Source organism: Lactuca sativa, chromosome 6 (assembly GCF_002870075.4).
Source record: "Lactuca sativa cultivar Salinas chromosome 6, Lsat_Salinas_v11, whole genome shotgun sequence".
Lineage (NCBI taxonomy): Eukaryota > Viridiplantae > Streptophyta > Magnoliopsida > Asterales > Asteraceae > Lactuca > Lactuca sativa.
This window is the reverse complement of record NC_056628.2, coordinates 76,652,468-76,677,272: the sequence shown is the minus strand read 5'-3', so window position 1 is coordinate 76,677,272 and position 24,805 is coordinate 76,652,468.

The following is a 24,805-nucleotide window of genomic DNA, read 5'->3' as shown; positions in this document are numbered from 1 at the left end:
GCACTCATGAATGTTGCAACAACTCTTGCTATGTCCACTACCTTGGACATCTGCAAACCAGCTTCATGACAGTCTTGATTCATATCTACTTCCAACATATGACCAAATGTGGATGGTTTGAATAACTTAGTCATTCAGGAAGAATAGCCTAGTTATTCTGGAAGTCAAAACATGCAAAGTGAAACACACGAATAATCGAATCCAATATGGTCTCAGAAGTTATGAATATAAATAGAACACCTTTTATTTATCACCATATTGATTACACATTATTCATTGCATACTGTTTCAAACTATCAACTTTATACTTGAATTAAAACAATAGTTGTTCCATGCTCCAAGCATGTACACTATGTTTTCCTAAACACTAGTCATGCCATACACCAAGTATGCACACTATGTTTTCCAAACATTAGTTATGCCATACACCAAGTATGCACACTAAGTTTGTATATGATTTTTACTTTGTGAAATAGATCGATTCAACATAATTACAATGATTCTTATTTCACAATCCCAAATCCTTACTGCAAATGCAAGAATTCCAAATTCCTGCCATTTACCTAAATCTGTTAGATTTTGAAACTTATATGCACTGATCCTCTTGTAATGAATATGCACAAAGTCACAAAGACTTGTCAACAGTCATTACAGAGTATTCCAATGGAGATCAACTCCATGGAAATGAAGTCTCAAATTCAAAGTACATTGCTTTGAACATCCTTCTTGCATTAAGTTTTCTAATCTTACACAGATTTAATGAATGACTTCCACCTATGAGAATATTTCCATATTCTCATTTTGACTATTAATTCTGAACAAGAGTCGCCTCTTTTAAGAATATGTCAAACGGTCCTCCCAAAATTAACAATATACTTCCAACTGTCGCTGAGCAACCAATCTTTGGTAAACCTTAGATTCTCCTCGACAATTGCTTAAGAAAATTAGTTATATCTAGTTCTAGTATGTTTTCCCTCTTAATGCTCTAGGAATTTGGAAAAATTTAGAACATATGAATATTATAGCACATGCAATCGATCCTATATCTGAAGCATATGGGACACGATTCATGATGTCTCACATAAAGACATAATACTAGACCAATCTTTTGCTATAATATTTCTATTTCTATTTGTTATGTTCTCATAACTCAGATTATGAAAAGGGATGCCGTAATCATAATTGAATTTTAGAACGCAAATAATGTTCCCATATATAGAATTTCCTTATGTTGAACCATTCCAACATAACATTTATATATATACTTGACTAAATTTGATTAAAATCTCACGATCTAAGCTTTAAGTTTTGAAATGAAGTATAATTTCCTCTCCCTTAATTATAGCAAAACAACTCTTTCCCAATTGAAAACTTTTTTTTCTATAATTAACATTTCTAACTTGCAACACTTATCATAATTATCATGCTCCCACTAACATGAGAATTATCAGCATAACACTTATGATCCCACTAGCTTTGACATGTACTTAGAAATTAGCTAGATTTCTAGAAATCAATAATTTATTGACTTTCTTACCAAAGTTCAGACTTCTGATACGAGATGCTTTGATAAAAACTTTATCAAAATCATACACCTTTCCTTAGATAGCACACATGTGTGTCTAAACAATTTCAGAACTATGCAAAGGGATGCCGTAATCATGGTCTCAATTGTTTAGACCTTTGCTATTCCTCACAAGTCCATGTTAGTGTGCCGGTTAACCACACACGCTCCACTAACGAATTTGAGAATGCAAATATCACAATTGCTATCTACTTAAAATCTACTTAGTGAAAGAGTTTCCTCACCGTCATTTTCATGAATCGAAGACAAGGTTAGTGACAAATCCAAACTCATATAGATTGAACTTGTGCAATCTTAACTTCTTGCCACCTAGCAGCACAAGGGCCTACCATTGCTTCCAAGTTGTTATGCAACCAATTAAGAACTCTCAAAACTCATATGCAAAGCCAAATTTAACTGGAATAGGCACAGAAATAGGGAAAATGTCAACACGATAGGTTATAAACCCTACGTCACGTGCTAGTGATAAACTATAGGTTTTTATTCTTGATTAGATCTTGAAGCTTTTTCAAGATCTTTAAGACTCCCACTGTCCTCTTGACATATAAGACTCTCTTGCCAAATATTCAAGAGATGGTGTGGATTCTTTATCAAGACAAACACTTCACACAATGGGCCTAAGTTGGTCTCTATTTTATCCAAAACATCACAACTTACCCATTTCAAATGTACAAGAGTAGCACACATATTACTCTTACATTTGACTAGTGTTAATAAACCTTCTTCAAGATATGTCACTCAAATTACAATCTTGGAGTATGACTCTAAGACTTTGTTTTTGGAACGAAGTATGACTCATCTTCTTGATTTAACCATTTCAACAATTCTTGATTCCTTTTCTTAGCCATAGGAATGCAATAAGATATCCTTAGAGGAAAAATTGTGATATGGTTTCTTAATCATTAAAATGATCACAAAACATGATACTAAAGTACTCTCCCATCTTTTCAGATTTGAGAAACTTTTATCTTTCTGCCTAGTTTGATTCTTCTCATTCGTTCTGCCATACATTGAGACTTTTCCAATGTTTCAGAATTGTACTTAAACTTGTAAGTATAACTATATTTATTAAACTTTAGTAAATCATGAAGAATAGTCTGATCAATCTTTTGTGGTGGACTTGACCAGTGTACAAAAATGTGTACTCGATCCCTTAGTCCTTCACTTGACTCACATATACATGTGAACAAGGAATTAGTCTTAATTTTCCAAACATGAAAATTCTCATTCATCATACTATACAACTTGCATGATTCCAAGTTTCGATCCAATTGAAACTTGGGTGATGAGAATCTTTCCTTATTTTGAAAATTTAGACACTACCACAAATCAAATTCATATTTCCATTATTGCTAAAAACATACAAACATCAATTTTTCATAAATGCCATTGCAAGGAGATATAATAAAATAAAACAAAATTTTATTTACTTATAAAATGCAGAAAAAAACTTTTTCCTTACGATGCAACTTTAAATGAAAAACTATGCTATTACATATTTTCTAGAAATCTATCATAACTCCTAAGTTGTAGCTCAAGAATCCGATCTTCGAACCATGCGATTGAAATCCATCTGCGCGATCAGATTTAGCATACTCTTCTTTAAGTTTCCTTCCCTTTGCTTGATCCTTCCATACATCAAAATGTATTAAGAATCTCCAAATAGGAATTTAATTGAGTTAGATAGTGGACTTACCTGAAGCAGAGTCAAACTTTTTGACTAGACCTTTTCTCAGATCTTTCAGGTAGTTAGGGCAGCTTCACAACCAATTCCCCTTCCTTTAGCAATAGAACCATATGGACCCTTTGGGAATGGTACACTGGACTATCTCAGACTTGCCTTTCTCTTTACCATTTGGTCAACCGAGTTGACTATGGACGATCCCTTTCCATTGAGAAGAGAAAGCTTTTCTGGATATCCAATGTTACCAATTGTTAATGTCCATTGTAGTTTGGGAAGTTGATCTACTAATCAAATTTGCTTTACTAGAGCTCCAAATCATTGCTGATTCAGCAGCACCAAGCAAATAGATAAGATCATTAAGGGTCATGTCATAGTCTTTCACATAGTAGTCCCAAAGGACACTCACTATGAGACTTAGAAAGCGATTGAACAACCAACTTTCTCAAGACTTTGACACCCAACTCTCCCGACTTGTCAACATGTGGCTTTATCTCCAAGATATGAGTACACATAGACTTTTCTTGCCAATAGGGATTGAGTGACCTTGAACTATTCAAGAACTTGTGGGTTAGGGAGAATAATTGGAGGAGGTGGAGGGAGTGAAGAATGATTTTTGGGACATCATCTTCATTAGGAAAGCTTGTTCCAAGAGTTTTGTGAAAATCATAATTGTCTGAACCAGACATCTTTTGGGAGATATTCATGATAGTTGATTTAAAGTCCTTAATATAACACCCAATATAAAATATTAAGGCTAGGACCCAACACAATATTTTATAACTTGGAAGAGGGATGCCGTAATCCAAGCTATAAAATATTTGAATGTAGGCGAATGACGATTCACCAATTTCCACCATGAAAAACAAAATAATTTATCAGGTTTTAACTGGATTTGAAACTCCGAGATCTTTTTATATTCATTGAACTTTTCAATGGCATGTTTCAATCTCGATTGTGCCCTCTCAAATTTTGTGACTAGGATGCTGAGGATCACAAAACAAGGTGTGAATAACCATGTAAATATACTTGGTACCCTTAATATTTACCCCTCAATCGATGTGCCGATTAACCACATGCGCTCCACCGATACTTTGATAAACATTAAGTTACCATTTGTCTACCTTGTTAAATCAAACTAGTGTGCCGGTTAACCACACGCGCTCCACTAACCGACTTAAGCAAAATGCAAAGTGTAATTTCATGGGTTAGCACCAAATTCACATTTTCCTAAGTAACTAAGATTGGGAATTCATAATAGTTTAGTTACTTAGTATTTATCATTAATACTTTTAATGAAGGAAGAATTCTAGTCCTTGTCCTACTCGTTCGGCTAACAACCCTCCACCAGTCAAGGAAGCGGTGGGTGAGAGTGGACACCCATTAAATTGCCATTTTATAGGCAGTAACCTTATACCCCCCCCCCCCCTTATAGACCGGCTTCGTGAATGAGGCCTACTAACGGTAAGATTGACTTTGTTCTTATACATATATATATATATATATATATATATATATATATATATATATATATATATATATATATATATATATATATATAAACTTATAATACTATAAAGTATAAGGGTTGAATTTTAACTTTTAAAATTCTAAAGGCTTAACTTGGAATTAAAGTATTCATGAGGGGAAACTTTACAAATTCCAAAACTTGAGGGCAAGTTTTGAACTATTCAAAAACTTTTCAATTCCAAAACTTATGTGTTTAAAGTAGTTTTAATGTAAAAACTCTTCAAGTTTCATAACTTGAGGACAAGTTATGGAAGACTTTAATACATTTAAAAATGAGACTCTCCATTTTTCATAACTTATGGAAATCTTATGAATATTAATAATCATAAATGTGACTTTTCATATAACTTGAGGATAAGTTACAACAACACATATTATGAACAACTTTTAGACTAGTTTGGATTGAAAACATATTATCACATAACTTTTCTATTTATCTAAATCAACTCATAAGAACAAGACAATTCAAATCAAACACTTTTCATGAAATTAGCCTAACCATTAAGCTAATACAAAACATGAATCTATTGATAATTATCTATGGAATTGGATTAGCATGAACATTCCCATATCAAAAACAAGTTAACAAGTTCAAAATCAGCTTAGGGTAATGTTCCTAATCCAATTCCAGCCAAAAACCTCGAAAATATGTTGTCTAGGGTTCCAACTCATCCAGTGTATGAACCAACTTGACGAGTTGGATGATTTTAGGCATGGACTCGGCGAGTCCACTGTCCAAAACAACAAAAAATCGAATTTTTCAGCAATTTGCATCAAGTATAATTGAAAACAAACCTGGCTCTGATACCACTGAAGGGTTTTGAGCATTCTAACACTCCTATGGTGTACATGCAACCTTAAATACCTTGGGTCTATGTTTTCTCTATTATACATGCCAACTTGAACTTTCCAAGGTATTACCCTAACTAGCATACAACCATTGATACTTGGGTAATATAAACAAGTTAGAAGACATACCTTTCATGTAGCTTGATTCCATGGAGCTTAAGAGCCTAGTGCCTCAAGTGTGACACCTCAAATGGTTCACACAACATCACCAACAACTTGGAATAACTTGAGAGAAAAGGTTCCTATGCTCAAATCGGCTAGCCCTCATGTTACACACACTAGTGCCAATATCTTGAGCCATGGGGTCCTTATATATTGTGGCTATCAGGGTTACACCATGTAACTCATGTCTTTCCATATTCTTCATGCTCCATGGGTTAAAACCTCCATGGAGTATGGATGGGTTAATCCATGGGTTTAGCCCAACATGAAGAACTATGGATCATAAGCCCACATATATAAGAATGAATGATTTACACAATCAATCCCCATATACTTAATTAGTCTCCTTTTGATCACAATATTAATTCCAAATTAATTCTTGATCAATACTAATTAAATAATATGATTTCATATTAATATATTAGAACTTATAATATATTAACATATCATAATCATCCTTTTCTCACAAAAGTCTATCCAAATTGTTCCGATGCTTTGCAACGCAAATGGACCATGCCAATCGGGTCAAGTACATACCAATTATAGTTATGGACTTAGACACTAATCCAACACGTTCATGAGGATGTCTTCTATTAATTATTGAGGTTCTTCATTTTGTTAGAACTTTGGTACTTCTCCTCTTTTGGGTAAGGTTATGGTTTCCCTAAGGGTGTGTATTCTGGTAAGTTCATTAGATATTGTCATGAGGGGTGTATGTGGGCTGGCAAGATAACAATGTAGCACTTGGTTCGAATTATATGAATGGTTCTTATTTGGGTTATAGCCTTTGAATCGGGGTATAAGTGCAACCATCTATCCCATTCTCGGGTCCTGTACGACCATGTTTTTCGTCGGATTTTGCGTTGGTAGACGCTTGTACTGTGAAAGGAATTGTGCGTGGAAAAAGATTATGGTATTGTTGTGCTTTGTTAGTGTTGAGATGGACGTTGATTGGGTTCCTGCAAGGTGGTGGAAGAGGTTGAGTATCTTTAGGCCCCCATAGTGTAGGTCATGAGTTTCCAAGCGAATTATGGAATGTCGGCAAGATAAACGTAATACCGATAGCATTCCAGACATAGGTTGTGGCCCCAGTGATCATGAGTGTTTATTTCTTCTACATGTGGTACTTTCGGTGTTGGTGCATTTTTGGAAGTCGGGAGACTGACGGACCAGTTGGTTTGGATAAAGTGAGCAGTTAAGGGTTGTTGGGAGTATCATTCGTGCATCAGAAAATCTTTGCCGAGTATTTTCATTATAAATCCCATTTTTTGCGAGCTATTATTAGGGGTTTGGTTACCAAAGTTAGGTAGCGGTTATGGATTCTCGAGTCATGAAGTTCATTGTGAATGTATCGAGTGATTTTTAGGTAGAGATACACCTAAGCTGATAAGGGTTGGATGCAATGTGAAAATTCTTGGATTGATCATCTTTTCTCATAGGAGCAGTGGTTGGTAATGGCGTGCCATGGAGTCAAGGGTTTATCTAAGCTTTTCGGTACATCTTATGAATTTGGAATTGGTTGAAATTCGCGATTGATGTGTTTTGAGTACTTCATTAAATGTGTTTGGTGATGTTCTTAGTCAAAGACAAAGGGTGGGTTCATCGAATGGATGAATATCAGTCCTGGAATATAGGTTCTATAGTATAGATCTGATGGGTTCCCGGTCTCGGGAAACATATTGATAGAGTTGATTCGGTGATTGTAGCTTTGAGAGTCCCGAATCTGTGGTTCTCACTAGAAGTTCGGTCTTAAATCTAGGAAGTTGTGGAAGATGCTGGTGTTGTACGTACTTCTCTGTAATGGATATATAGATGAGACTCGCATTGGGAGTTGCCTTGTTTTTGAATGAAGGTTTCAACAACAGTAAATAGTCATGGGTTCTGTTTTCCAGTTGGTTCTCGTCGCAATGGTGCACTTATATGCAAGATTAGCATAACGAAGACTGGTCAAGGAGGTTTAGAGCTGATCAAGACTGGTCGAGGAGGTTTAGAGCTGATTTCAAGGACGAAATCTAATTTAAGCGGGGGAGAATTGTAACATCCTGTTTCCTGCCATTTCTGATCCATGGATCAGAAGTCGATTGTGTGAGGTTTTGGGTCTTAAGGAGGAAAATACTAGTCCTTCTTTGAGAATTTTTTTAGTCCAATATATTTAGATAATATTGTAGAGCTCTTCAACACCTTTCTATGGATATAAAGAACATCGAAAACGGAGTTAGAACGAAGAAGTTCTGGCCGTTTGAAGTTAGGGCGGTTTGGGGTTGAGCCACTTATGCTGGGCATACTCAAATTATACGTTGGGCGTACTAGGGCATCCCTAGTACGCTGGTCAAAAATTGCGTACGTTGGGCCTACACGATCTGTGCCCAAACCCTATTTTCATGGTTTGAGCCCTATTTAAGCTCCTTAACTCCCCCAAACCCATTCCATTCTCAGCCTCCACCTCTCCAACTGAAGGGTTTTGAGCATTCTAACACTCCTAAGGTGTACATGCAACCTTAGAAACCTTGGATCTATGTTTTATTAAGATACATGCAAATTTGCTTTTCCAAGGTTCTTAACCTAACTAGCATGGCATGGGGAACTTTGAAACATAAAAAGATAGTAGAGTTACATACCTTTTAGTAGTGGTTGATTGCTTGCAGTTTTAGAGCCTAACACCAATAATGTGGATGCCTCAAATGGAAGTCACAAATCACCACAAACCTTGGAAACTTGAGAGAGTAGTAGAACACTTTTAGAACTCACCTTTCTTAGAGTTCTACATGTTGAACCTTTTCAACACTTTGTCCATATAGGTTCTTTGACTAAGTCCAATTAGTCTCTTACTCCTGTCTCTCAAGATTCTTATCCCTAGGATATTGGCAGCTTCTCCAAGGTCCTTCATAGAGAAACACTTCCCAAGCCAAGACTTGATTTCTTACAGAGTTGGGATGTCATTTCCTATGAGCAGTATATCATCCACATACAGTACCAAGAAGCTAACTATACTCCCACTAGCCTTGACATATACACAAGATTCATCTTCGCTCATCGAAAAGCCAAACTCATTGAATTTCACATCTCGTGAGGTGTTTTGGCAACCATTTTGGTAGGGACTAGATTAAGAATATGGGCGGCAGTCTCTAAGGCATAGCCCTAAAAATAGATTGGTAGCGAAGCTCGACTCATCATGGAACGAACCATATCCAACAAGGTTCGATTACACCTCTCAGCTACACCATTAAGTTGTGGTGTCCTCGGAGGTGTCAATTGTGAGACAATCCCACATTCCTTAAGATAGTCAAGGAACTCTGTACTAAGATACTCACCATCTCGATCGGATCGAAGCATCTTAATGTTCCTGCCCAACTGATTCTCCACTTCCTATTTAAACTCCTTGAACTTTTCAAAGGTTACTGACTTATGCTTGATTAAGTAGACATATCCATATCTACTAAAATCATCAGTAAAAGTCACATAGAAGCAGTTAGCATCTCTTGTGGCGGTTCTGAAGGGTCCATACACATCAGTATGTATGAGGTCCAACAAACTCTCACCCCTAGCACAAGTACCAGTGAAGGGTGACTTTGTCATTTTACCAAGCAAACAAGATTCACAACTATCATCTGACTTTAGGTCAAATGACTCCAAGACTCCATCCTTTTAGATTTGCCCTATGCATTTCTTGCTTACATGTCCAAGGCGACAATGCCATAATGATGCTTTATCCAAGCTAGTGGAAGAATCGATACACAATACATTATTTCCTAGGTTATCAATAACCGACATAGTTTCATACACACCATCACAAGGTAATGCTTTAAAATAAAGAACATTATTAAATAAAGCATTAATACCACCACATTCATTATCAAATGAAAAGGTAAAACCTTGTTTGTACAAACCATGAAAGGAAATAATATTTCTCGCCATTTCAGACGAGTAACAACACTTATTCAAATCTATCACTAACCCATTACTCAGTAACAAAGAATAAACTCCAATCTTGGTGACAGGTGAAGCTTTCCTATTCCCCACGATCAAGTTTATCTTACCATGCTCCACATTCTCACTTCTTCTTAGTCCCTGCAAATAAGAACATATGTGAATACCACAACCTGTATCAAGGACCCAATAATTAGAATGGGGTGAGTTATTAGACAATATAGTGTAAATACCTGCATGGTTGGGTTTTACTTTCCCATCCTTAACATCTTGCAGGTACTTCAGGCAGTTTCGCTTCCAGTGTGACTTTTCATGGCAATAGAAGCATTCAACCTCTTTAGGGTTGGCAGAAGGAGTGAAAAAACCTTTCTTGGTTTCACTTGAAGTGGAGCCATCAAGGGACTTTCCCTTGGTACCCTTCGAAGGGCTCTTCCTCTTCTTTCCTTTGCCTTGCCCGATTACCAAGACAGGGTTTGCGGTAGGAGGAGGATAACAACCGATTTACTTTTAAGACCACTTTCTGTGGCCTTAAAAGTCCTTGAAGTTTGTTGAGTGTAACTTCCTCCTTGTTCATGTGGTATGTCATTCGGAATTGATCATAACACAAAGGTAAGGAGTGCAAAATCGCCCGTGATGGGTTCACCATCCTTCATTCGGGTTGTTATCATGGAGGAGATGATTTTGTATCGCTCTTGACAAGCACTCTGATGGTATCTTTCCATTAAATCCAAGTGCATGTCAAAAGGATAGAAGTCTTCATAGGACTTTTAGAGCTCGGCTGTCATTGTGACCAACATGATACATGCCACTTTGGTAGCATCTCTCTCATGTGCCCTAAAGTCAGCGATCTCCTCAGGAGTAGCATACGACTCATCAATTTCCTTAAGCTCCTTTTCGAGGACATATTCCTTGTCCTCGTAACGAGTGACCATCCTAATGTTTCGGATCCAATCCATAAAGTTGGAACCATCGAAGATGACTCTCCCACAAAGGTTCATGAGAGAGAAGGATCCGGTAGGGTTTGAGACAGAAGCAACATTGTTGGAAGACATCTGGAACAAAGAAGAAAGACAAGTTTAGATTAGATATAAAGATAATCCTTAATAAGACACCCAAATTTAATATTAAGGCTAGGGCCCAACACAATATTTTATAACTTAGAAGAGGGATGTCGTAATCCAAGCTATAAAATATTTGAGGGTAGGTGAATGACGATTCCCCAATTTCCACCATAAAAACAAAATAAATTATTAGGTTTTAATTGGTTTTTGAAACTCCTAGATTCTTTTGAGATTCATTGAACTTTTCAATGGAATGTTTCAATCTCGAGTGTGCCCTTCAAGTTTTGTGACTGGGATGCCGAGGATCACAAAACAAGGTGTGAAGTAACCATGCAAATTACTTGGTACTCTTAATGTTTATCACCTAACCGATGTGATGGTTAACCACACACGCTCCACCAATCTATGATAACCTTAAGTCACCCTTTGCCTACCTTGTTAAGTCTAGGTTAGTGTGTCGGTTAACCACACACGCTCCACTAACGACTTAATCAAAGTGCAAAGTGTAATTTCATGGGTTAGCACCCTATTCACATTGTCCTAAAGTAACTAAGATTGGGAATTTATAAAAACATTTAGTTACTTTATAATCTTATACATTTAATGAGGATTAAAGTCATTGTCCTACCCGTTCGGCTAATGACCCTCCACTAGTCAAGGAAGCGGTGGGTGAGAGTGGACACCCATTAAGCCGCCATTTTATAGACAACAACCTTGTACCCCCCCTTATAGACTGACTTCGTGAATGAGGCCTACTAGCGGTAAAACGACTTCTTGTTATACATATATAATTATTATTAAACTTATAATATTATAAAGTATAAGGGTTGAATGTTAACTTTTAAAATTCTAGGGGTTGGAACTAAAGTTTTACCAAGGTGTGTGAGACGTTACATGTTCCAAAACTTGAGGGCATGTTTTGTAACTTTCAAAACTTTTCATCTTTCATAACTTATGAGTTAATGGTTTATTAACATGAAAGACTTTTCATTTTATGTAACCTATGTGTTTATTAATGGACTTTAAAAGAAATACTTTTGGTAATCCATAACTTGAGGACAAATTATGGATTCCATTAAAACATAACAAGATCAAGAATTAAACTACCAAGCAAGTTGAAAATAATTCCTATGATCTTCTAAACTCATAAGTGTATGAACATTCATATCAACAATTTCAAGAATCATAAAAAAAAACATATAAGACTTGAAATTTTGATAATAGATATTGAAAATGGATTAACATAATCATTACACCATCTAAAACAAGTTTTATAAGACCAAAACAGTTTAGGGTAATGTTTCTAGTCCATTTCCAGCAACAAAACTCGAAAATCTGCATTCAGGGGCTCCTAGTCGTCGACTGCAAGAACCTACTCGACGAGTAGGATGAATTATCACATGGACTCGTCGAGTCCCCCCATGGACTCGGCGAGTTTATGCTGCAGAATGCAGAAAACTTGAGTTTTTTCAACAATTTGCATCAAGTATCAAGAAAACAAGCCTAGGCTCTAATACCACTAAAGGTTTTTAAGCATTCTAACACTCCTAAGGTGTACATGCAACCCTAGAAACCTTGGATCTATGTTTTACTAAGATACATGCAAATTTGCTTTTCCAAGGTTCTTAACCTAACTAGCATGGCATGGGGAACTTTGAAACATAAAAAACTAGTAGAGTTACATACCTTTTAGTAGTGGTTGATTGGTTGGAGTTTTAGTGCCTAGCACCAATAATGTGGATGCCTCAAATGTAACGCCCCGATTCTCAGGTATTGTTTTAAATAAGATGTATTGGGTTAAGCTCTACTCGACGAGTTGGTTGCCCTACTCGTCGAGTAGCAGCGGGGTGGGATCGCGTGTTAAGTGACCTACTCGACGAGTCCATATTGGGACTCGGCGAGTAGGAGCTGGCAGATGAAACCCTAAATCCCGGGGTTTGTACCCCTATTTAAAGGGACCTTAGCCTCCCTTGGACCTCTTTACAGTTCTAAAGAGTCCTTGAGAGCCCTTATTCGTGTGTGTGTGCCTTGTGTGTGTTTGAAGCTTGAAAAGAGGATCTTTAGAAGGAGAAGACTTGGAGCAGAAGGAGATTGGAGATTAGAGTGTGGGAATCAACACTCATCTCAGAAATCATCTTTCAGAGGTACCCAAACCGTCATTTTCCTTATAGATCTCCTATATTGGTTGAGTTTTAGGGTTTTCTTGGAATATCAAGTTGGTATGATGAGCTATGGGCTAGATCTGAAGTTGTAACATTAGATATGGACCCTCTTCGGATTCTAGAAGCATAAAGTTACAGTTTTGGTCATGATTGAGGTCCCTCTTGAGCATGAAGCCCCATTAAGAGCTTAGATTTGGCATTTGGAGCCTTTAAAGCCACGCATGCACGTAAAGTTTGCAACTTTACGTGATAAGCATGCCCTAGAAGCTTGGATTTGTGAGTTGGAGCCGTTGCATGGCTCAAAATAGGTCTATATGGAAAAAGGACTGAATGGACTCGGCGAGTCGCAAGGTTGGCCCAGCGAGTCACATGAAGATAGCCGTGAACTCGACGAGTTGGAGGAACAACTCGGCGAGTCTGATGATGATTTCCATAGACTCGACGAGTTGAAGAACAAATCGGCTTGTCGGATGAGTTATCTCCTGGATATGTATGCATGTGTATCTGTCGAGTTGCAAGGAGGGAACTCGACGGGCGGCCTTAAAGTTTGATCGAGAATCGAAGGAACTCGATAAGTCACCCCAATGACTCGACAAGTTGGAATGTGCTTCAAGGAACTCGGTGAGTAGCCGAGGGTACTCGGCGAGTCGAGGTCAACATGGACTGTTGACTTTGACTGAGGACTTTGACTTTGATCAGGGGTTGATTAGTGGGTTATGGAGTACCTTATAAGGTTAAGGACTTACGGGTATATGGTGCTATGATAATAGGTGGTGGAGCCTGTGTCAAGTGATCCGAGAGTTGGAGTTTACCTTCCGAGTCGACATCTGCGAGGTGAGTTATCCTCACTAGATCGATAGGGTCTACGGCACCAAGGTCGGCCCTTTAGTTGTTATTGTTATGATATGCTATATGTGGTTATGATCTGTTAGATCGAAATCAGGGTAGACAGTATGCTATGCTCTTATGATCCGTAGGGATTGGTATGTTAGTGACCTGCTAGGTCGGTACTCTAGTTACGAGAGAATTTTATGATTGATGATCAGTGAGATAGATATGCTTGATGTTTGTATATGCCAGTATATGATAGTTATGCGTACATAGTTATTTGCTTGTTGGTTGGGTTGAGGTGGTACTGCTTTGTGCTGAAGGCCAACATACCCTATGAGCGGTCCAAGGAGACTGTAGGCCCACGTGGCGGACCAGTCATGCCGAAGGCTCGGGATAGATCCAGATAGACTGTAGGCCCTATAGGGAGGTCCAGTCAGGCCGATGGACCAGTATGCATGTTGATTGATTGATTGATTATTACTGATGTGGTATTGTTAGTGTGGTATTGGTATTTTGGGGGTAGCTCACTAAGCCCTCGGGTTTACAGTTTTCAGTTTATTGTTTCAGGTACTTTAGGAGATCATGGAAAGGCGAAGGCGTGACCGTACCGCTCCTCATCCTTATGTTATGATTTTGGGACGCTCTGATGGATATTGATTGAAAACATTTTTGTAAACAATTCTATTTGAATTTTTATTTATGATTGAAAAAGTTTAAATTTGGTGTAAAATTTATGGATGTTACATCAAATGGAAGTCACAAATCACCACAAACCTTGGAAACTTGAGAGAGTCGTAGAACACTTCTAGAAATCGGCCACCCTTAGTTCTCACACAAAACTAGTGCCATTTCAACTGCCAAGGACTCGTTTATATAGTGTAGTGGATTAGGGTTACTTCCATGGAAACCCTAATACCCATGACCTTTCATTTCCATAAGATCCATGGGTTAAAGTTCCATGGAATATCCATAGACTTAGCATGCAAGCCTAGCCCATTCTAAATAAGCATTAGCCCACACTATACAAATACAAGGGTCCATATTTAATTAGTCACCCTTTTGATCACTAAATTAATTCTAAATTAATTTTAGATCAATACTAATTAAATAATATGATTTCATATTAATATATTAGAATCTATAATATATTAATAAATCATAACTAATACTATTCTCAAAAGATTATCCATATAAATTGTTCAGGTGAAGTGTAACCCAAATGGACCATGCCGGGTCGGGTCAAGTACATCTCAAATATAGTTATGGACTTAGACACCCTATCCAAAACCAACACCCTATCTTGAAACCCTAACCCTAGATTGAGCCTTGTGAGAAAAAAAGGTGTTTTAAGTGCTTTGGAGTGTTCTTGGTGCACCTTGGAGAAGAAGGAACTCATTGAAGAAGTGATGGTTGCATTGGATCTTGTAGATCAAGACTTTGTTCACCTTGATCTTTCTTCTAGAGGCATAAAGTTTGAATCTTGATAATGAAATTGTTAGATCTAGCTAGTTTTGGGTGTTATGAGCTTTTGGTCACTTTAAGTGCATAAAGTTTAGATCTTGAAAGTTTGTGACCTTGTTATGGATAAATTTGGAAACTTTATCCATCTAAACATCATTTTGATTCATATATGAAGGTTACAGATTTGGACTTAATGAATTAAGTTGAAAAGATGCACTTTTTGGGTCCCTTTGAGACTTAAAGACTAGATCTTGTTTGGTGGGACCTTTCTAATAGATAAAGTTGGAAACTTTATCCATTATGGAGCTATTATGAACCATAAAAATATGATCTTGAGTGTTGTATGTAACCCGTGCATGTATTAAATGGTCTTATTGGGTTAAGAACATAGGGTTTTGGACATTAAGCACTTAATAGCCATGAAAAGTCATAAAATTGGAAACTTTACGACTTAGGACATCATTTCGGGCTTGGATTTGAGGTTTAGACGGAAGGGCTTAATGAAATAAGCTCTTAATGGAGTTTTGCGACTGGGTTGCATACGTTGGGCGTACCTGGAGGTACATTGCACGTACGTTGTTAACGCCCTGCTTTTTGGTCAACATTAGAGTATATTGGGTGTACTCTCTTAGTATGTAGGGCGTACTCCGCTGGGAAGGGATATTAACTTTTGGGACCTTGGCCGTTGACTTTGAATTTGACCAGGGTTGACCAAGGTTGACTTAAGGGTATTTTGGGTATTTCGAGCTATAGTTAAGCCTTGGTCTCTATCTGGTGAATAGGTAAATGTAGAGCCAACTTTCTGAGCAAAGATTCATTCATATTGTTTTCAGGCTGAGAGGTGAGTTTTCCTCACTGTGCTTTCGGGTCGAAGGCATCAAGGCCGGCCCATTGGATTGATATCCTGGTTAACCGTATGTTGCTATGTTGTAGTGATATGTTAGATCTGTATAATAGTTTATAGGATGTTGCTATGCGGTATTGATCTGTAGATCTACCTGTTTGTTTGTTGACTGATTATATTTTTATCTTTTATGTACATGTCGACATGTTATGGTTTTTGGTTGAGACTTTACTGCTTTGTGCATGAGTCAACAGACCGAGGGTATTCCAGTCCGATGACTAAGTGGACCCGTTTTATATTGGCATTCTAGTCCGATGACTGATTGTGCCGAGGATATTCTAGTTTGATGACTAACTGGAACCATTATATATTGGCATTCCAGTCTGATGATATACTGAGTCGAGGGTATTCTAGTGCAATGACTGAGCGAAACTGTTGTATATTGGCATTCCAGTCCGATAACTAATTGGGTCAGGGATAATCCAGCCCGATGGCTGTGGACCCATGGGTATTCCAATTTGATGACTGATTGGACCCAACATGCTTATTTGTATATGTTATGTTGTGTGGTGGTACTTTAGTGGAACTCATTAGGCTTTGTGCTTACAGTTTCATTTTATTGTTTCAGGTACTCCAAAGGATCGTGGGAAAGCAAAGGCATGAACGTGCACATCTTTTTCTTTTAATAACGTTGGATCTTGGGTGACTCTAATTTTAAATAATGTTTTGGAAACAATGGTTTTGTAAACACTTCTTTTTAGTAAATGGGTTGTTTTGAAAAGTTTAAATTTGTTGTGATTTTTGAGATGTTACATCGTACTCCTGGACTGCTACTACCACGAATGTGCACACTAAACATTCCAATCAACCCTAGTATGTACACAGGTAATAACCCATATAAGGTCTAGACTACCATCCAACATGCTAAAGGGTAAAATACCATTTTACCCTTCACTTAGTGGGCTTCTCAACCCATGGCCCAAGCCCAAAAGAGTTAAGGCCTAGCAAGGCCCAAGAGACCTAAAGCCTAACAATGGCATAAGGCCCACTAATGGCCCAAACATCCTAAAACCCAAAAAGGGTTCTTGGTGAGTAGGATAAGCATACCACCAGTATGCCCCACGTACTAAATTTTGCCAAAGGGAAATGAGGACTCAGGGACGTAGGCTCAGCGTACGCTTACGTTTGCCCAACATACGACTTCGGTTGCCTAAATACCATTAAGAACTTAATGCATTAAGTCCAAACGTCCATTTTGCAGATCTGGCTCTTGGGGGAAGTCTTAAACAATAAAGTTACTAACTTGATGCCTTTACATGGCTCAAAGAGACTCAAACCTTAGATTTAGCAATCTACTTCCATCAAATGATCGTTAATCCATGCATGTTGATCTACAACCATCAAAATGCAAACTCTATGGACTAGGAACCTCTAAAACATCAAAACGAACATATCACAACTTATGGAGTAGCATTTACACACAAGAACTCATTCATGGGACCAAAATATGCTAAAATCTCAACTAGTTCTAGATCTTAGCATAGAATAACCAAGGTCAAAACTTTATACCTCTAGGACTAAGGATGATAAATAAACCCTGGATCTACAAGATCCTATTTGATCAATTCTCCTTCACCAAGCTCATTCTTCTTCAAGATACACCAAACACACACCAAAACACACATAAGGATCAATTCTCTCTTAAAAATGGGTTAGGGTCTCGTGGTATTGCTTAAAGGGGCAATGTAGGCTGATAATGAGAGAGCCATGGGACATAAGGTCTTTAAATAAGGTGCAAACCCTAAAATTTAGGGTTTTCCTCTGGCTCACATACGCCTAGCGTACCAGGGGGTTAACCCTATGTCCAACATACTTCGAGGTACGCCCAACGTACCTCATGTATGCCTAACGTATGAGGTCTTCATGCAAAATAAATAGACATTTAATAAATAAGAAATTTAATTGAAATGTTGGGTGAAATGGTATTTTTGGGAAGTTTCATCTAATTAAATTACATCTTTAAGGCTAGTCATGCATGTTGTACTGCCACATCACTATTTTGCTTGCCACCTCAACTTTGCACACTACATGTTTAATTTGCCATTTAGAGGGAATGAGATGTCATACTAATTTTGTATTATTAGTGAAATAAGTAGGAACAAATACTAGTATTTAAATTTATCTCTCATTTACAAGGAATTGTCGAGCTCCTTTCCATGCCATTGTCAAGGGGCGGTGTTCCCATCGCATGTCATGGTCTACATCAACATGTCTAGTCTGATGGTTACCTCTACAATAGCTTTTTTATGAGTGTAACTAATTGATCTTAATCTATCGAAAATGTTTATAAAACCTATTCATTTACATAGTTTTTTAAACACATCATATTTTAATAGATATGCCTTTTATTAAGTTTTACTATGGTTTTAATATATAAACTTTTGTAACTGATAAGTTATAAAACAAACTTGATGATCGATTAGATCTTTGTAACATGTAATGCGATGAATGTAAAAACAGTAAATAACCCAAGTATGAATCAAGATGTGTCGAATGATTAGATTACTCAATCCTCAGTAGAGCTCGACTAAGAACTTACGTTGTAGAGGATATTAGGGTTACAGAAACAAGAACGATAAACTTGCTGAATAATAAATCTCTGATCGTTACTGATCTCTCGTTCTAAGATGCATGCAGGCACCTATATATACTAAACCCTAATAAACTCACGGATGGATAGGCCCATACCGGAGATACATATTAGACTAACTAACGAGCCCAATAGACGCAACACAAAATACAAAACACGACCCAACAATCTCCCCCTTTGTGTCAAATTGGAGCGAGACTACTTCTTCTTCTTGCTTGGGCCAATAGCGGGAACTTTCTTCGTTGTATCAAACAGACGCGAGATCAGCGATAGGATAGTCTGTCTGAACCGAATGTACCATTGAATCATATCATCAAAGTACTTAACATCATCCGCTGTGTTCTGCTTGCATCGATGGATGATCCCCAAAACGTGTTCCAAACATACAGTGCTGTAAAGATGTTTGTCTGCCAAGGCAAAAAGACATTTATGTCCTTCGTTCTTGGTAAACATGACTGAGTTTCTCTTCGGGTCAATCTTCCCCATCTGCATCAAGTTGAGATCACTGGCAGAGCCAACAGGAGAAATGGTTGGTTTCTTCTTAAATACGCTTGCAATCTCCTGATCCATCAAAGCAACTTCCATGATGTAGCAAACAAGCATCCTCTTAAAATGGTCGATGATCGGACCATATTCAGCTTCGTTAGTGAGAAGGATGTTGTGCAAGATAATCCAATCACGGGGATTAAGGTTGGGAAGATCTGCAAGTGAGATGGCATGTTCGGTCTTGGCAGATCCCCGAAGTACCTTGAAGCGAACGTTGGTGAAGTTACCTTCCCTGTACGGCTTCAGGACCCGAACATTGATGATTTTTTGAGCGCTCCAAGTCTGATATTGGGGTTGAGCAGCCTTCAGATAGAAATCGATTAAGCCCCGATCAACCTGTGGATGAGGATGAGGGAACTCTGCAACGTTGGAAAAGGCATGAAAGATAAACGCCTTTCGGGTCAGTGGCATGTCAAACTGTGAGTCGACAGTATTGGAACGATCTAAAGAGATCACAGGTTCCAGCCACAAGATACTTGGTGTGTCGATGGCTTCCTTAATCAGCATCTCAAGAGTCCAGGAAGGAAAAAGAGTTTTCCTGCTCTCAAGAAGGTCATGGGCTTCCTTCTGTTTACGTTCGGCTTCTTCAGCCTCTCTAGCCACACGAGCACTGATGTCAGCCTCATTGTTTCGACTTTGCCGCTTCAGAATTTCGGCAATTGTCTCTTTATCATCATCTTCACTCTCCTCAGCAATCTTTTTGCCTTTGTCTTTCACACCGGAACCAGAGGCTTGGCCTACTGGAGGAGGTTCGGTTGTGTGTGTTGCTGTTGAAGTAGGAGGTGGTTGAGACACTTGTTCTTTTTCTCCCCCTTGTTTCGGAATGGACACGAAATCAAGGAGCCCTTCGATTTTGTTGAGAAGAGCGAGGGCGGGAGCAAGCTTCTCTGCAAGGTCACGCCTCACAGTGTAGTTGAGAATGGGATCATGTGCTTCAAGGATGTTTGAGATAGCAGAGTGGACATCCGAAACACACGATTTTACCACCTCTCTTTCAGATCGAAGAGACTCAATCTCCTGTTGAGAGTTGGAGAGTTGAATGCTCTTGACCTTCAGAGCTGTAGTTTTCCTGGCAAGAACATCCATTAGAGTGTTCTCGGCAGCCAAGTCTTCTTGAAGCTTGGAGAGACATTCTTCAATTGTTGTTCTGAAAGCTGAGTTGTCTTCAGAAATGGATTGTCTGAAAGAAGCGAACGACTTCAGCTCAGAAGCGACTGATGTAGCCAACTGGTTGAGAACAGGTTCCAGCATAGTCTTGGAGGCTTCAGCACTTTCCTGTAAAGATTTCAACAGAGAAGAGGCATCAGTAAATAGTTTATCGACTTTTTCGGTCGCAGCCTGACAGGCTTTGGTGGAGGCATCTATGGCGGTAGTGGCTGACTCAAGGGAAACTTGCTGAGCTTTGGAGAAAGCGTCAACAATCTTCTGAATTGCAGCTTCAGATATGGATGACTGAGAAGTGGAAGAGGAGGCGATGAGCGAGTCGATTTTGTCATGTAGCTCCTTGAGATGCCTTTTGGTGACAGGAGCGTCGTCATCGTCATCACTCTGTACTTGAAACAGACTATAATAGACCGAGTCAAAAGTCATATTCTCCCTGCCAAGGAGTGGTTCTTCTTCCTCTGATGCGTGAGCAGGAGAAGATGGTGGTGGTGAAACAGGTGGTTCGGTAGTATGGGTAGGTTCGGGTTGAGTTGTGTGTTCGGGTGTGGGTGTGGGTGTGGGTTCGGGAGCTGGGGTGGATTTTGGTGCGTCAGTATGAACCCCCGTATCAGATACGTTGGTTCTCACTTCTGCAGTGGTGGTTGTGGTTGCTTCGGTGAATATTGGTGGTGGTACTGGGATGGAAGTGGGTGGTATTTGAGTGGTGGAAGTTATGGGGGGAATAGAAATAGGAATTGTAGTTTGTGGAGATGGAATAGGAGAAGTAGAAACATGAACTTCTGGGGTTGGAGATCGTGGTGGAGTGTTACCACGTTGAGAGCCTTCAGAATCATAACTCTCACCCTGAGATTCGCTTGAGGAGGAAGCGATAACCAGCTTTCGCCTCGGTTGAGTTTTTCTCCTCTTTTGCTGTGGAGACTAAGCAGCCCTGGTAGTTTTCCTCTTCTTGGGAGATGGGCCTTTAGCCCCCTTTGCCACCTATTTTCCCTTATCAGCCTTCGTGCCTTTTGGAGCAGGCTTGTCGGCGTCATGAATTGATTTCAGCATCTCCGGAGTAAGATCCCTCGGACCAGAACGCTTGAACTCCTTGTACGTCCTGATAATCCGGCTATCAGTAGGAACATCCCCATACATCGTTTCCGGGATAGACCCGTTGAAGGGAAACTTGGAAGCATCCGACACAATGATCTTCATGGTATTAAAAGTACCAATCGAAGACATTGGAGCACCAGCGACAATGGGGACGTGGTACTTGTCCATCACCCATTTTGTGACAATGGTCCAGAACCGAGCATACGAGATCTCTGAGTGTCTGGAAGTGGAGGAGAGACTTTGAATAAGTTGTTGCCATAGGACCGACCCGTAGTCCATGATGCCATTGTAGATCCCATACATGATGGAGAGAAATAAACGACTGGCCCCATCAGATCCGGGACTTCTTTCAGATAAACCCTTGAATAGAACAGTTAACATCCCATTCCACTGTGGAGGTAGGCACGACTTCTTGAATTTCGTCACCGTAGTAAGCACCTCAGTGTACCCCATATTTTAGAACATGTTGAACAGATGACCCATGGGAATGGTTTCCGGATTAACCCTCGAAGAATCAGCGTCAAACCCTAACAACAAGCAAAACCTCTGCTTGAAATCGACGCCTTGTGCTCAAAGACATCGAAGAAAATCCTGTCAACGACCTTGTCGTAGTGTGTTGTAGCAAAGATTTGAGATAGGAACTCCATTGGAACAGCTTCAGCCATAGTAAGAGCAGGAGCGATGGAAGAGTACTTTAGGCATTCGATGATAGGATACATGAACGCATCGTACACCTGAGGAGTGAGATCGATGATCAAACTCTGCTGTGGGAGAATGGGCAGGATGTGAGATGTTGCGTGAACTGAGGAAGAATCTGCCATTGCTGTGAAGAAAGTGGGAGAGATGATGAACAGTGAAGTTTGAAAGATTTCTTGCTCTCTGGAAATATAGGCGCAGTAAAGAAGTAAATGGTGGATCACGTTGCCTTTTATACTGTGGGTAAAGGAGAGAGAAAAATCTTCCCAAATCTTCGATTGAAAAATGAAGGGTTTTTCGGAGGTGACTGACGCGTGACAGTTGGCGTAGCCGATGATCACGCATGAGAGAGAATGTCAGGCCCTAATTACACGCCTTCCCATCAGGCGCCGTTTGGAGATGAAACGGTTCCTATTCGCACGCTTTCCCTCTTGCGCCGTTTGAAATCAAATCGATTGGACTCCCGCCTGAGTCATCATGTCGTCATCTTATCTCTTTAGAATAAAACAGCATCTTTTAAAGTAAAATCCCCACATGGATCAATATTAACCACAACCTTTTAAAACTACCAAACCAATTAAAATGCCTTGAAATTAATGAAACCTGAATTTTGGAAAATCAAAAAGATTTTCGTGCTAAGTGTGTAAAAGAAAAGGAAATAAAGCAACACTTTTTGAGGGATTATGTGATGTCAATAAAGACACGAAACAATGGATCTCGGGCACGAATCTCTTCCTTCAAAGTCAAGAGACCTTAAAGTGTTTGTGTGTTTTCCCGTTGAATGTCGATCAGACACTTATTAAGAAGTGTTGAAAGGCTTCTTTTAATTAGGCTTATGAGGGTGGCTTTCGCTTCGATTCAGAATTCCTAATCTTGATATAAGACAGAAATTGAAAGAAGTACTTGTGAGACCAGTGTAGTCTGTTGAACAAGTAGGGTGGAGATAATTTAATTGGCAAGGTAAACTAATATATGTGTGAAATCTCAAAAAAATAAAACTGGATCCCAAGGGAAGAAATGTTATTGGACTTAACAATTTCATAGGAATCACTCAAAAGAAAAAATAGAGATTCCATGTTGTACCACCATGAATAAGTCCGCCAATTCATTTAGTGAAAGCTAGAGCAAATTAATTGTTCACCGTCAATGCATAATAGGTATTGAATTTTGGGTTTCACTTAGTCCGTAGTGGCACGAAGCTAAGATCATAAACGCAGAAATTGTGTAACCATAAACCTCAGTGGTAATTTCTGAGAGTCTCAAGGGTTACGATTGTGAATCGAATGTGATGGAGAAATGTAATGTAGATGGTGTAAAGAAACCAAAGTACCTCTGCTATAAAAATAGGACCAAGCAGAAAACTCTTATCTCATGTGAGAAGAGAGTTAGGTAGCTCATGATTAGAATAAATATGATATCCTAATTGGGAAGACAAGGTTTGTTTATACCAAGTCAGTAAGGCTATTATTCAGAATCAGGTGAGACTTTGGACACATACAACAGCATGCTTCTAGGGACACTTAGCTAGTGAAATGATTTACCCACAAGTAGACATAAAACAATAAAAGCCAAAATAAAAAAATAAAAAATAAAAAATATTTTTGGAGTTTTTGATTTTACGAAGGAAAAAGAAAAAAATATCATTGGAATGTTTGATAATAAGAATAATAATAAAAAAAATAAGACATAAAAAATGAATACAAAAAAAATGTTGGAACCGAACCCGAGCGTTCGGTCTATTTCGGTTGAGAAAACTTTGGAACCGAACCCGAGCGTTCGGTCTATTTCGGGTGAGAAAAATTTTGTAACCGAACCCGAACGTTCGGTCCATTTCGGTTTCCCGAAAAAAAAATAAGTTTAGAAAGGAAAAGAACTTTGACAATAAGATAAATGAATTTTGTAAAAAAATAATACAAAATATTTACAACCAAGAAAACTACCTTTGAGTGATAGGAGAAGATCAGATGATTTAACCGAACCCGAGCGTTCGGTTCATTGCGGTATACCAGATCAAGACCCGAACCCAAGCGTTCAGTCTATTTCGGCATACAAGAGACCCGAACCCGAACGTTCGGTCTATTTCGCTTCTTACTTTTGATCTTGAGAGGTAATTTTGGGTTCTGACTCCGATTCCATCATTCCAAGCCCTTGTAGAATTTTGTTAAAAGATGCTTCAAGAAGAGCTTTGGTGAAGATGTCAGCCAGTTGATCAGTGGTTCGAACAAAATGAATTTCAACGTTCCCATCTTCCACATGATCCTTAATGAAGTGATACCTCAGTGCGATGTGCTTAGTCTTGGAATGTTGCACTGGGTTATGACAGATCCTAATTGCACTTTCAGAGTCGCAATATAGTGGGATCTTTTTCATATTGAGTCCATAGTCCCGGAGTTGGCTTGGGATCCAAATCACTTGAGATGTACAGGAGGCAGTTGCGATGTATTCTGCTTCAGCGGTAGACAAAGATACACATGTCTGTTTCTTTGATTGCCAGCTAACCAACTTCCCGTCAAGGAATTGGCAGCCTCCAGTGGTACTTTTCCTGTCTAGTCCACAACCTCCAA